The sequence below is a fragment of the Anser brachyrhynchus genome, assembly GCF_964034855.1.
Source record: "Anser brachyrhynchus genome assembly, chromosome: 6".
NCBI classification, from domain to species: Eukaryota; Metazoa; Chordata; class Aves; order Anseriformes; family Anatidae; genus Anser; species Anser brachyrhynchus.
In genome coordinates this window covers 21,227,328-21,242,827 of record NC_137700.1, presented here as the reverse complement: position 1 = coordinate 21,242,827, position 15,500 = coordinate 21,227,328, and the positions used below count along the sequence as shown (strand labels likewise).

Sequence of the window (15,500 nt, the reverse complement as noted above, 5' to 3'; positions counted from 1 at the left end):
GATGTACGTGCTGCAAACTCCAGCAGGAGGCTGCAAACAGCTTTTGGTGGGAAGGAGAGGCTGAGGAGCAATGTTATGCCAAAAGGAGAGAGCGGATGTTTCAAACAGTGATAGGCACAGCTCAAGTGGAGGTGGAAGCATCCCTGACCATGAAGTTTTCCTTTGATTTGCAGAATCAAATACCCACATGCTTTACCATGACTCTACTGCTGCTGCACATTAAGGGTTTGTTATTTCTGAAGAGCACAGCTGCAGGAAGTGAGGTTGCCACCAGGTGCCCTTCTCAGGATTCTCTCCATTGCATTTCCATTTTAAAATGTGCATTGCATTTAAAGAACTCCCTTTGAACTTGCAAGCTCCTATCAGACCATGTTATAGTAGTTTAGTATTTTTGCCAGCACGCCTTTGAACTTCACAATAGTGGCAGTTTTTCTCTCGTTGTGACTTTCATTTAACGTTTTTTTGCCTTGGTGAAAACCGCGAAGACAGCAGACTGCCCCATCCTATTTTAAGTTGTCATTTTACCTGGATTATTGTTCCTATTCTGCCATCTCTTGTCAGCCAGAGGAGCAGTGGCTTTATACCCCATTATGCCAAAGTATTACAGCAGCACGTGTGTACCCAGCAAGTTCACTGCGCCAGAGTACGGGAACTCTCTCATCGCCAGTGGTTTCCTGAGGAAGAAGAGAAAATGAAAGCCAGATGCCCATACAATGTGGCCAATACCCATGAGCAATGAAGTCATACTGAGTGGTACCTCATACGTGTCCCTTTGGGATGGTACTGTCCTGAACTTGACTTCCCCAGTTTCATATATATATCACCCTGCAGATTCAGTTCTAGTCCCCATATTGACTCTCTTTTCATGGCACAGCATCCTTTTTCACAGCTGACACACATCCACACATTATTAGCAAACTGTTACGAAACCTTTTCTACTGTTCCTCTAAACGAAAAACAACAAACAAAAAATCAAAAAAAAAAAGAATGCCTCTCAAATAGTAAGTGCAAGTAATTGCTCCAGCCCTCTGCCTTACCTTAAAACACTTTTTTTCTTAGATTTTGATAGTTCGTGCCCAGAATATAACCACTACTACCTTTTCAGATTCAGAAAACAGTTGGAATTCACTTAACTCTTCCCACAACACAAGCAGGAACTGCATCCTGCCCCACTGCAACAGAGGCAGGATAGTAGACATTGCCAAAAGGCTGTAGAAATTACACCTTAGATTTACTCAGTGATCTCTGAATCATTACTTCTGCCCTTAATGCCCGATTCAAGTCAGTGAGAACCGAGAGCAAAGCAATTTGCAGGAATAGGTTAAGATGCAAAATACAGCTGTTCACACGATAAAATACCAGCAAGGATTTATTGTACATGCAGTGACTTCGCCAGCCTAAAAGTAGGGTGAGTCAGTGCGAAAACCCTGTGCCCATCTGGGCCACACTGCTTTGTGACGGTCAGACTCAGAGGGAAAAAGTTGGTGTTCCCCATTCCACAAGGACTGCAGTTGAGTCCTGACCCTCATCTAGAACCACAGGGACAGGTAAGATCAGGGTCTTTTCCTCCTCGTAAGCTCAGCAATGTAAGCTCTTTTATCCCAGCCTCTTGATAAAAACCTCTAATGACTTTTCTGACAATTTAACTCATATGTGTTCACGTTTTAATTGCAACATTTACAAGAAGTTTAAGTAGATATGGAGAAGACTGGGCAGTCAACTGCAAAATCATACGGAAAATTAGAGGAAGCGAGGCATAAAGTGATTCTACAAATCCCTGGCACTGGGTGGCCTTCAACTTAGTGATACTACAATCAGTTATTTAAATGACCTTTCTACAAAAGTGGTTTTAGTAACAGCTGTGGTTATATGTATATATATATATACCCACACATATATATAATACTTACATTTGTTCTAAACGCAGTGAACTGCTCTTACCATATTCATGGAGTTTCCCAGCTACCTGCAGGAGACAGACAAGCTGTCTTAATGATCAGGGACAATGCAGTGCTGGCACTGTCAATTTGTCACTCACAGTCCTATGTGTGCCACTATTTATCAGACCAGCTGGAAGCACGATGGTTTTTCTGGCCCTCCTCAACACACCGAAACACTCATCCAACCACCACTGCATCTCTCAGTGCCATCTCAGTCTCACTTCAAGCTGAAAAGCTTCTCTACAGACGGCAAGGATAACTGCAATACGGATACTTGCTACCGTGAGAAGGCTTTTGATAGATTTACATTCAAGTGGCTCAACAGCACTCCTTACACAGTTCTCAGAGATTGCCAGCTGGCTCCAAAATTTTACTTGTTTCAATTTGAAAAACTCATCGTTTTTACTTTTTTTTTTTAATATACACCAACACTGAATGAAGAATTTGGACAAATACTGCAACAGTGAAGACAGACTGGCCTGTAGAACAAATCTCACCTGCAGTGCTGCTTTCAGCTCTGGGGCCCCAGCACCAGCAGGACATGGAGCTGTTGGAGCAAGGTCCAGAGCAGGCCACGAGGATGATCACCGTGCTGTGACCCCGTGTTTCTTGACAGCCATGAACACTTAGAAGTTTAAGGATCATTTTTATCAAGTACATAACCAAACCCTGAAAACATTTAAAGTTCCATTAAACTGCTGTATTGGTCTTCTATGAATTATGAAACTGTCTTTCCAGTGATAATAAATGACAGAAAAGAAGCAAGTAAGCAAATGGAAATACATAAGTGTTTTCACAATTAATTTTTGAGGGGAAAAAAGGCAACCATCTCAGACAGTAAAATATAACAGAGCAGTTACACTTAACTGCTTCAGCCTTTACTGTGGAAAAGACAGTAACCAAAATGGCCATGCAAATAAGTAATCAAATACGTATCCAGTAAGTACTTTAGGTAGCATGATAAAATGTGTGTAAAAAGCCATTAAGGTATGATTTTCTGTAATAATACATTAACAAAAAAAAAAAACTTTCCTATAAGATACTGAGTCAGACTTTATTTGCAATGGACTGGTTCCAGTTACAGGTAGACCAAAACCCCTGAACCACCACATGTATTATTTAAATATGTCTCCGTATCAAGAATTGCCATCTGTAAAATGAATCATTTTATTCCAGGCTTGTGGACACTGGGAGAAATACTAATCAACAATTAGTATTTCACAGTGAAAATTGCTGAAGGGGACATATTAAAAACAGAAGAACGGAAATCTTTCCCACCCACTGCATTTTACAGAATCTTTATTTAAAAAAAAAAAAAAAGTTTTCCTTTTATCTCCTTTAAAATGTCAACAACAGATTTCATTTTTATTTAGAATTTGCATGGTAGGAAAACAAATGGAGTAGGGTAGAACATTTTTCAGCTACATATTGTAAAATGGGCTTTTTTCCCAACTTGCTGCCAGCATCACTCGTGCTGCAGTTATCTGAGCTGTAGTGTTCACGTAACATGATCACTGCAAAGTTAACATTTTCAGAACAGAAATATCTCTTGCAATATAATTTCATTTTATGACAGAGCCTGACACAAACAAAAGTAAAACAAAGCTCTTCTCAACTGTTTTATCTGCCATCTTAAAAAAATAAAATAAGAGCAGGCATTCATAAGATGTGATGCAAAGCTATTTAAATCCAGCCAAATATACAGCTGCACTTCAGCTAGATAAAGCGAGACCAGAATACATTTCTCGTTATCAAAGCTATGGTGACAATTTCAGCTGGACAGGTATAAATACATTACAAGCTATCTCACAAATGTTTAGTGTGTTCTTTATTACTTCTGAATGTCTGCGAGAGCTCTCATTTCGTTCTCCTTGCAGCAATAGAGAACACGTTCCTGTGTTTGACTCGAACAGCGGATGAATGGAAGATCTCTCTCTTCAGAGACCAGCATTACTACCAGATAATGAAGTATTTATTTGGACAAATAAAGAAGTGGCAGCGTAAGAAAAACAAACAAACAAACACAAGGGCATCATTTGAAGTCTTCCTGACAGAAGTAAGAGTGGAGAGAGTGATTTTAGTAGGGAAGTGTTTTTAAAGTGTTAGTTGCTACAGACAGTGAGTGCAATTCCTCATTGCCTCTCATACTTGGCAGGCATTCACGCTTAGGAAAACAGAGTACCAAAGGTGAAATGCCTCTGCCTTACAAAGATGTAGCCAGGTATTAAGCAGTCAGTCAGGCCAGGTGAAAGTCTCCTAAGTTCCCTTGCAATAGCTGGGGCGTTAGGTCTGATATTGTGCTTTGCCAAATCAGAAAGAGAGAATGAAAAACCTGCAAAAAACACTTTGTTGATATCCCTTCCCTTCTTTAGTTAACAGGGTGACATGTTTTCCACAATGGAAAATGGCTCCTTCCCACTTTAGAGAGAACAGTTCCCTAGTCATTGAAAAAAAGTGAAAGAGGACCTCCAATGATGAGACTAATGATAATCCAAGCATAGGTCAAATACTGCTCAAATGCCTGCCTTGTCTCAAGTTCCAGTAACAGGAAGAAGGTCGAAATCGTGGGTCACAAGAGGTCTAATTAATGAGAATAGAAACAAGGAAAAGCAAGTCACCAAATGGCAGAGAAGGAAATGCAAAGGATCTCAGAGTGATGAAACGTCCGGCAGAGATGTACGAGTTGCTCCTGAGCTCAGTCGTGGTCAGCCTTCTTCAAGAAAGGGTAGAGACTGGAAGAGGCCCTATACGCATGGCTGGGGAAAGGAAAGCTCACGTTAAAAGAATATGGGATTGCTCCCCAGAGACACATTGTAGAGGTAGAAAAACTGACTAGGAGGGGATAAAATAAAAAAGCTATGTAAGCTCTAATTCAGCATTACCACCACAATCCTGAGGCATACAAAGAGGTGAAGGATACACATCCTCTGGATGAAAAACTTGCTGTTAAAACTTAGATATTGCTTATACACCAAAGCAGGGAAATAACAGAGGTACAAAAATTTAGAAGAAAGCCATAAACAGGAACCAAACAGATGTGCAGGGCTGCACAGCACTTCAGCTCCTTTGTGAGCCTAAGTGCTGCTCGGGTCTCCTGGCATCCCAGCAGTAAATACAGGGCTTTGACTGCCACAGGGTATGAGCATTCTTGTAAGTTATTCAAGTATTACTGCTCCTGAAATGGCTAATCCAAGCAGTGCCAGCCTTGTGAAAATCTAATAAACTCAGTCTTGGCTTTAAGGGATTTACTTTGTTTTGTTTAAGGAGATGATTGACTAATGCCGGTTTACCTCAACACAAGTAACTGCTCTGTGGGTGCTTCGTGTGGGCCAAAAGTGGAAGGATGCTGCAGGGTTTTGTGTTCAATGATATGTTCAGATGTGTGTTCACATCATGGAACTGTTTAAATTTTGCTGCTGAAATGACAGGGAAAAAAATGACTTGTAATTCTGGATGCAGATTCAGTTGTAAAATAGCTAATGAAATAAAAATGTTTCCATAATGAAGTACAATCTATCTTCTTTACTGGTAGGTTTTATATTTTTGCACACACATACAGCATATATAATACAGCACTAGAGTTAACATTCACCTACAAAACATTCTCCTTTGTTTTCATTTTTGTTTAATCATCTCTAGGCTTTCAAAACCTTATAAGGTTACAGGCACCCAATTTCCCTTGTCTGTCAGTAAGATCAAGCCTCAGCATCAGCTATTTCTGTCCATTTCATACATTGCTCTTTGAGAAGTGACATTGCTTGCAGAGTTCACTGCATGAATACTCTTCACTCTCTGAATTTAGGGCCATAAGGCAGACTAAACTTTGCCCATGAAACCATTGTTGAGTCATATCCAGCAAAGAACATATCATACATTCATTTAAACTCTGCAATTTAACAGCTCTCCTTAGAAATACCATAAAAATCAAATCGAAAAAAAAAAAAAATCACTTTCTCTGGCTTAGGATCCATGGGGAAAAGGAGGTATTTCTACATAAATTTTTAACACAGAACAACAAAAACAGTTTTAAATAATCCACTGTCACTTGCTCTTAAACCTAATAAATCTCCATTTGTTTGTGCAGTTGTAGCAGGGGAGGCATGGAAAGCAGTTCTCCAGAAAGCATTTGCTGTATTCGGCAAAAATGCCCAGATTTTGAAGAGCTAGCTACTGTCAACAACGATATGGAGCAGGATTCCACAGTGTGAATGTTGCACACAAAAAGCTGTGCTTTTCTGCCTCAAACAATCTGAGCACAGCTCATTTTTAAAGGTGCAGTAGACATAGATTTCACTGAAGTTTCTAATGCAAGAGGGGAAAAATGAAACACAGAGAGCCACAACTGAGGTACAACTGCTACTCAGGCCTGCCATCAGAGGTAGTCTTCAATGGCAGGGAAGTGAGCAAATCTGCTTTCTGCCCCCAAATCACTTTTTTTTTAAAAAAAGCATCACCTAGACCTGATGAGACATTTGAAGACCACACCAGTGCTAATGAAAATCTTACTGTAGTATGTGTCAGATTGGAGCAGGGTGCCAGAAATTTCACTGAAAATAAAAGAAGGCGGCTCCTCATTTCCCTGCTATTTCCAACCTGCATTTCAGCTGGAAACACTCCTGGGTCTGCTGAGAGCTTCTAATTAGAGGATGAAGAGCCCGAAACCCAGTTTTAGTGAACACTCACCCACCTGGACAGACGATTACTTTAAAATGAGGTTTTCCCTTAGATCAGAGAGAGGGAGGCACTGAAGAGGGAGAAGAGCGTGTTAAGATGTACTCTCGTGGAGACTTTACAAAGGGAACCACAGGACTCTGGTACCATCTGACAGAATCTCTACTATTTATATAAACCCTTTGTACTTTTCACACCACAAAGGAACTACAATAGTCTTAACCGTACCCAGGAGGAAAATGTTAATGTTTGATCTAGCTGGCGAAGTTCCTATGACATATTCCTCACGTGGGATCCTGGATGCAGGTGGATGCTAAAATAAATCCATGGCAGTTCCTTCAGGACTGGTGACAAGGCTGTGCTTGTACCGTACACAAAGACTGCTGTTTAGCAAAACCGTTGAAATACACAATTTCAGCAGACACCTTGATTTACTCCCTGGCTGAAAATTGCTATACTCAGGGACAAGGCCCAGGCTTTCTGGTCCAGGAGGTGAAATCTCAAATGAGCTATCAAATGCCAAGGAAGAGTGAAATTTCAAAGACAAATTCTCAGCTCAAAAGCAGGCAAGGAGATGTGAAGACCTTCCCTACTCTTGCCCTGCCTTCTGTCATTCTTTTGTTAGAGCATCTCCTTGTTCGTAACTCATGCAGAATTTCCAATATTTCAGAAAACCCTAATCGTTGGCACCTCTCTGCAAGCTCAGGGTAAGGAAGGTTGCTCAGCTTCCACACAGCACTGAGAAAAGAAATAGGAGAGAGATGCGAGACCCCCACGTGGCCACCGAAAACGGACAAAGGGCTGTTCTGCACCTGCAGTTCTTGAGAACATGAACATGTTGCAAGGATTTCAAAGGAACGGGAATTCAAGCCTGCAGCTCTATGGAAAATTTCTCTGGTATTTAGATGGATAAGCCACTCTTGTGTTTGAAAAACACAGTTCAGAAGTACCTATAAATAGTTTTTCATAGTCTGAATTTCCAGGGACCTATTGGAAGGCTGAAACTCTGAGTAATCCAGACAAATGACCCAGAAACTTCATATATTTCCCCAAGCATTTGGGCTTCACCCAGATCATTGCAACTAAATACCAATGCTGTGGTTTTAATGCAAAAGGGATTACAGAGAGATTCTCTCTATAATCTCTTTTATAAAGAAATCATCTCTATAGAGAGGGTCATTATTATCAACTCTATTGAGTCTGAGACAATCAGGAGACCATCTGCTTATTAGCATTCAGTACCACGTGGGCTTCTCATTCTGTCAAGTTTCTTCAAGAACTCCCACCAAAACCGGTTCCTGGACGCAAGCCCGTAGCTCCCAATGCCATGCGTTCAAGAGGTGATCCTTAGAAGGAGACATCCTAGTCAGAGAAAAAGCAACATTTTTAGAAAAAAAAAGGGAAAAAAAATGCTGCCTGGAATGCAGTTTACAAACTCTTTGGTGTTATATGAAGCCTGTACCACACAGCCCAACGATCTGCGGGGATTCTGCTCCCAGACCGAGCGTGCGACAAGCACTTACTTTCCAATTACACCGCACCTGGAGTGCTCAGCTTACTAGGAAGTCCATATTCACTGGTTATCCATCATGATTAGCATCCTATAATGGCATTTAACTTCTTCCCATGGGACATTAGGTGGCCAAATGTGCACTATAATAATTACCTTTAATTTAGATGGTTTACTTTTTTCCTCTCACGGTCAAAGTTACTACGTTTCTCTCTGTGTGAAATTATTTATACGTAAACTGTACTCCAGCTACCTTCTGCTTGGTGTTTTATTGGGAACCACAGCTCTGAACAAGTCCATACTGCCAAGTGAGAGCTGTTTATCAGGAAAGCTAATGATGGTCTAACAAATCAGTTTGATTTTAAAATAGGAGAACAACCAACACTAAGTGAAACAAATGAGAAACAATGAAAGATAATGCACACAATGGATGAGAAGCTGTGCAAACCTTTGGGAAGATCCACCATTTTCTATTAATTGCCTCCTAATAAATGAAAAATATCACGATCATCACATGGGTTGTTTATCAAGATCGCCTTGGATAATACCAATGTCAACAAAGGTCAACTATCTTCCACCACAACCTTGTTGAGAGTTTCTGACTGTTGCCAAAAATACAGAGATTTTCACTAAAGATCTATAAAGATCGAGGAATAGCTAAGTTCCACAGTCTTCTTGTATCAAAATGCCCAGAGCATACTTTCAGATGTTTGTGGGTTATTTTTTGTTTGTTTGTTTGCCTTGGGTCTTTTCTGAGAGGTTTTTAGAGTGGTCATTTCCTGCAGAGAGAAGTTTTTGCAATTTTAATGGGTGCCTCTCCAAAGAACAGTAGGATGCAAATAAAAACCAACGTTAACAAGTGATGTGTTACTGGAAGGTTATTTCATCTTCTCCAGAAACCATTTTTCAGTTTTCTAATATGTTAACCTATTGATTTATTTTCAGTTTCGTCATATTTATGTGCTTACTTTTCACACAGCAATAATACGAGGATTAAAGAGTATGAACAAATTTTCCCCCCTTCAGACTATTTAACTTCAACAAAATAAGAACTGGAAGTGATTATTTTTGACAAGCCTTCACTCTGCAGGCTACCAACAGCTAGATAACTACCCTTGTGAAACAAATGTTGACATACAGTTTTTATGCATGACTTTTTTTTCTGTCCAAATGAAGATGTCAACAAGATCTAAACAATTTAAGTCAGTATATAACAATTAATCTTGGAGTTAGTAAATTAAGCAGCTTAAAATATGTAGAGGACATCCATGGTGTAGACCATCCTTATTTATAATGGAAAAATTAATTCTGTTCCTATTTAAAAAAAAAAAAAAAAAAAAAAAAAAGAAGAAGACTCGAGCACCACAGCTTAAAAGTCCTGCTTAAAGTTTAGAGGATTGTGCACTGCTCAGGAAAAAGTTGTAAGAGGTAAAGATTTTGGTTTCACAAAGTCATCTCAAACTTACAACAGCAAGGCACAGTGCTGTTGTGCCCATGGCTCTGCGTGGCTGTTGCCAGCTTTATTTGTGGCAGCAGAGATCAGCATTGGCCACAACGCACAAGGAAAGGGCAACCAAATGCTCCAGTAGCAAACCCAAAGCATCGTCTCCAGCACACAGAGGCTCGTCTCTGAAGCACAACTGCCATAAGTGTGATTAGAAGTGATTTATTTTTGTGCCAGCATCCAGCCTGTTCTTATCTGGTCTCTCAACTCTTTCATATGCATGTTCCACAAAGTTTGCTGTCCTTAGAGGAAGAATTTCTCCCTCTATCTCCTACCCAGAAACACATCTTCTCTCAAATTGCCTTTTTCTTGGTGCTGTTCTGTACGCTGTGCTCTCTACCAGTGGGGTTTAGACAGCCTTGTACTTGTCCTTGCTTCCACAAACATCCACGGCTTTAATTCTAATTAAAATCAGCCCCACGGCCTTCTGGAAAATCAACCTCTTTCCCAATACATTTCTTCCAATCAGTGCATGCACGTGTGTGCATACTTACAAATGTGTGTATGCATGTGTGTGTGTGCACATAGACAACGAAATCCACGGTCAGCAGCTTTAAGGCTTTGCTCGGATATCTCTTATACGACTGGGCAAAAATGCCCAGCTATTTTGATTGGGCACTTCTATCTTCATAGCCAAACCTCTGGCCAATGTTTTCCTCCAGCTGGAAGCCCAGCTTCAGGCAGGGGAGCGATGCCCACACATCTCAGGCCAATGGTATTTCCATGCGACATCTCGGGAGGAGGCTCTGGTGTGGGCTTTGAAATTTCTGTTTATGTTGCTCACCAGCACGATGCCTGTCTTGCTCCAGTGACTGGCACAAAAATCCAGGGAGTCCAGAGGAAACGTGGACAGTGGATAACTGGCTGGTTTTAACTGCTCACAAGTTATGTGTGAGTAATGAGCCACGGGTCATCTATCTCTGCTTTCAGGTCTGAATTGAAGACATTTGGGTACCTCAAGTAAATTCTGCAGTTTGTGGCCATGCAATTTATCCCAAGATGTATCGTCTTTATTCATGTGATGTATTTGCCCATGAATTGAAAAGGAAAAAACGGTGTTTAAGTATATGGCTTTCTGTTGGGTGTGGGCGCAAGTAATCACACAGACTTACTGACTACTATGTACATCCACGCTTAGAAGAAATTACCTCAGAAAGGGCAGCATCTCCAGGCTAATTCTCCAAAAGACCACAAAGCTGATAGACCACAGAGTAGTTTAATTTATATAGAGCTGCAGGCATTTCCGGGCTGCAGTAAGTGATACAAGGATATCTCAACTTGCTGCTAAACACCAAGTCATTTACAGAGTTTCATGGCTATGCTGGGTTTTCTGGCAAAACACAAAGCACAGTGTGTCTCCTCTACAATTCTGGTTAGATATTTTTTTTCCCTCCAATCCACTCTATTCACATTTTTCAGCATTAAGCAAACTTCTTGCAGAGAGTTCCCCGGAGGCCAGTGAGATGGAATGCTGCCAGAGCTATTTGCAAAAAAAAAAAATCAGCCCTTTGCCAAAGAGGCCTGAAACTGCCACTGCTCAGGCGAGTCAGCAGCAGAACAGCCCTCTGTGATCCCAGCTGATAAATCACAGCAGGTACATAGCGGGAGGCAGACAGGAAAGTGCTTAAACCAAATCTCTGGTCACACTGAGAACTATAACTCAAAATCACTACAGAGTCTCGGGCTCAGAAATAAACCAGAGGCCAAGGCAGACCTCGGGAAAGCATGAAAAATTCCCGTGGCTGAGACTTCTATGCAGAAGTGGAGTACATCCAGTGGTGTTACTGCTTATCCCTTCTCTTACCTCAATTCCTCTGAGCAATCAGAGAAGGGTATAGAGCTGACCCACAAACTCTTCCATGAGACATACCTTCACACGCATCTTCCAGGAGACATAACTTCATGTAAAGCATACATGCTCCGTATGGAAAGTATAGGACTGTTGGTCATTTCTTAGGGCAAAAAGTGGTGCTTTCCGTACAAGGTGTTTTCTACCTGAAATCCTAAGCATCTGGAAATAGTTCTCTCCCTCGTTCTGCCCACCATACTTATATTTACATGCAATGTATTGAAATTACTGACTTACTTTGGATGTCTGCTTAAGGAATTATTTCCTTATAAAGATCCTGGTTTTCTTTCTGTTACCTTAGAACAGTGGTGAGGTTCATTTCAGTACACAAGGGCTATGTTCATTGAACTCTTACAACAGGCTAGCAGATTTTATCAGCAGTCTTCAATTTTTAAACAAGTTCTCAAATGATCTCTCAGGTAATGTGTCATTGTGGTGAGAGACATTCAGGCTGGCAGAAGGAATTACAACACGCTGCCTTGCTGCTGACCATTCCTGCAGAAAACTCACAGGGCTTGCTTGGGAGAGAACACAAACCCACAGCCACTTGCCCATTAGGCTGTACAAGCAATGAAAAACCAAGACCATGCCAATGGCTCTGACTACATTTCCCAAAGCGAAGCCTTTCAGTCCCTCACAGCCCTCAGGCAGGCTCTGCTCCTCAGGGAGCACTTTATTCACGACTGAGGGACTGGGTCCCTGCTGGGAACACCTAATGGATAGCAACAAAAGGCACCTAACTGGTAACAGGGCAATAGCACCAAGCACAGCTGTCGTTCTGCTCCCCCCCATTCTTGTTCACTGTGCAGCTAAACACAAACTGGGACTGGAAGTGACTGGAAATTCATCAATACTTTAAATGCATTATTTATGCACGAGCACTCACTGGTTCAGAATGCAAAATGAAATCTTGAATAATTCAGCATTTCTGTCTTTGCAGCAAAGTTTTAAATAGTATTTCTAATTAATCAGCAAATATTAAAATATATTAAAAATCCACTTAAACAACAGATAATTCTGTGGCCAAGCAAACAGTGAAGTAGATCAAAATTTAATCCCCATCATTTGCAACACACTGCTCAATGTAGAAAAGCCAACAGGTGTAACGTGCACAGCAGGAGATGTGGTACACCACAGAGGGTTACCCCACGGGGGTCAGCACCTTTCTAGGGATAGAGACAGGAGAATGAAGCCATGGCCCCATCCACCCTGTCCCCCCTTCTGCTCAGGAGACACCAGCACGAGTCTCACACACAGAGACAGTTTCCTTATCAAGGTACATAACGGAGTTAAGGCTGCACACCCACAGCCCTGGTTCTCCTCAGCTTTTAAATGCTGTGTTGAAGAGAGACCTCACCAGTGCTATTCTTATAGTGAAAGAGGAAAATAGTAAGGGAAAAATAGTAAGGGAAAGCAAATAAGTATAATAGTCATCCAGCTATAACCAGGATTTTCACATTTTTATTTGCTTGGGCCTTTCACTTCTCACCAAGTTTTGTAATATAGTGGCAGACATAAAGGAAACATGCCCAAAGTCTGCTGTTTAACTTTTGTCATTTGATACTCTGTCAAAGCTCAAATTCAGCCCCAGCTGGAAGCAGCAGCAATGCCATGCAGATAAATGCATGCTGTCTGCAATTTGTGCAGCAACCCTGAGGCGGGGGCAAATAACTCGCCAACTTGGCATCACTTAGACATTTTTCTATCCCAGCCACAAACCAAATCCTTCTGAATAATCAAATCACAAGAAAGGAGGAACAAGGTTTTTTTTTTAAAAAAAAAATGGAGCTACACTTACTGTGCTTCTTGGAAAATACATATTCTTTGCCATAATCAAGGGCATTAGTCCTGCTTTGGACAAGAGTCACAAATTCAGGTGATTTAGAAGAGAATCAGCTGTCCTCGCAGAAGTATCTTCCATAGAAAAGATACTAGTATAAGTAAACTAGCCAAAGTATAGGAGGAAAATACAGGTCACCACTATGAGAACAAAACATGAATCGAGCAGAGGCAAACTTTGCAAGACTTCTCCACCAAAAGCCACAGCAATAAATGACTTCAGGTACCAGAACCTGAATGTGTGGGAAGTTAATCCCTGTACAAACACCATGGATGTGCAGTGCTATTTCTCAGTGATAGTCACTGCTTTTACATTATGGTGAATAAACTTCCCGGAGACATAAACACTTGGTGACCCTCTCGTTGCAGGAGACTATACATTGTACTTCTCGACTGTCCTGGGACTGAAAACCCATCAAAATGAGAACAAGTAAATCACAGGATTAGAAGTGATAATCAAAGTGCTGCTTTTCCACCCACTCCCTGCTTTTATTTTTCTGAAAGTCCCATGTTTACTTCTTGTTCCCATCCTAGCCCACAAGTACATTGATGAACACGTTTATCACTGCTGATGGTCAGGGAAAACAACTTTAGAAAAATCCAAGGTGAGACCCTTAGAGCAACATCCCCTGAAGATTTATAGGCCATACTTATGCAGTCCTCCCTGTGCCAATAAATCTCAGTAAGAGGCCAGTCTCCAGAGGGAAAACCCTGGTGTATTCTCCATGCCCATCCATCTCCACACTGTGACTGCCTACTCAGCACCACTGCTGCAGCAACGTCACCTCCAAAGTATCCCAGCTGCTTCCCTACCTCCTTCAGCCACTTGGTCTCATCTTTTTTCTGCTCTCCCACTAGATACAAAGACATCACCATGAAAAACGCTGCTGCTGTCAACGCTATGGATGCCCACATCCCTAGAGAGCTCTGCAAAACATCTATTGCTGTTAGTAAACATCCTACAAAAATATACAGTTCGGGTAAAAAATGCCTTCACTATTCCAATCCATCTCAAAAGGAAAGTAATTTCTCTTTCTCCCTCTTTCACCGTTGTTCTCTCTGCCACATAAACAAGTGCTAAAGGGGAAAAAAAAACAATAAAGATTCCTCTTTAGAGAAGCAGAACAAATTCCTTCCTCACTGCAAAGATCTAAAAACAGAAAAAAACCTGCACATGGACCAGCAAACAAAGAAAAACGGTAAACAAAACATAGTAACATTTTTTCTAAGTTTTCTATTTAACCTCAAAATGTTTCAGATGACAATGGAATTTTAAATACCGTATTGTCTTTAAAATACAGGGATCACCATAATTTAAAGATAAATTTGACTTTCTGGGCAAGGAAGCAGCCCTCAACATTTAAACATGAGTGATTTTCATTTAACAGATAATTGACTTTATAAGTCAAATTTTAATGTAGCTGGGTCTTCAGGGCTGAGGATGTGAATTTAGGAATTAAAATTGCTTTTTTATATGTAAGCATAGTTCTCTAACAGCATGCTCAAAGCAGCTCCATAGCTGCTTAGCACCTCAGAGCGCAACGCTTTCAGGGCACAACTATCTTTCCTAAATTATGTGGTGTAGCACTTGATTCAGGGGCAGAGGACAAAAACAGTAATAAAATACCAAATCAAGGATTTCAGTTCTGTTCCCTGGCTTTGGTATTTTGTCACTGCAGCAGCTTTCATCTGTTACAGCCCTGTGGCATCTTTTTTTTGCACAGCTACCCAACCTCAATGCGTCCTGGGGACACAGCGTGACACACAGGTGGTCACCCACAGCTTCGATTTGCTCATCTGGGGGCAGAAAGCTGACACAGGTCCATGGGACTCTGCTAATGCCACTGCAACATGGAGGAGCCTGCAGCAGCAGTTTGTGGCATCTCCAATGCTGTTTCCAAGAAATAACCAAACTAAAGTCAAACTTCACTGAAAGCTTACAAATTCTGCAACGTATTACAAAAAAAAATTATTTTTAGTCTTAAAATCATAGGTTCTTCTCCGTATAATGAAATATCTTATCTTGTAATTAAATATAAATCACCGTCTCACATAATTTATATTAAGGAGTATTGTATTGCAGGGAGTATTATCCCCAAAGCTTAAAAAAGAATATAAACTAGATCACAAGTTTTTGTGTTAGAAGTGAAGGAGACTGGCATGGGGAGCAGGAGAAGAATGTTACAG

General features: G+C 41.0%; 1 protein-coding gene across 11 annotated transcripts in view; it reads right to left on the bottom strand.

Annotated features, from left to right (window-relative positions):
• Positions 1-15,500, bottom strand: part of LOC308197640 (uncharacterized protein) — a 628,187-nt gene that overhangs the window by 420,755 nt on the left and 191,932 nt on the right. The window contains exon 12 of one of the 11 annotated variants that reach the window (XR_013953170.1): positions 5,364-7,973. The exons of the other annotated variants lie outside the window; for them this stretch is intronic. The gene's annotated coding sequence lies outside the window, so the exon portion shown is untranslated. Of the gene's footprint in view, positions 1-5,363; positions 7,974-15,500 lie in introns of those variants that run through there. 11 annotated transcript variants of the gene reach the window in all.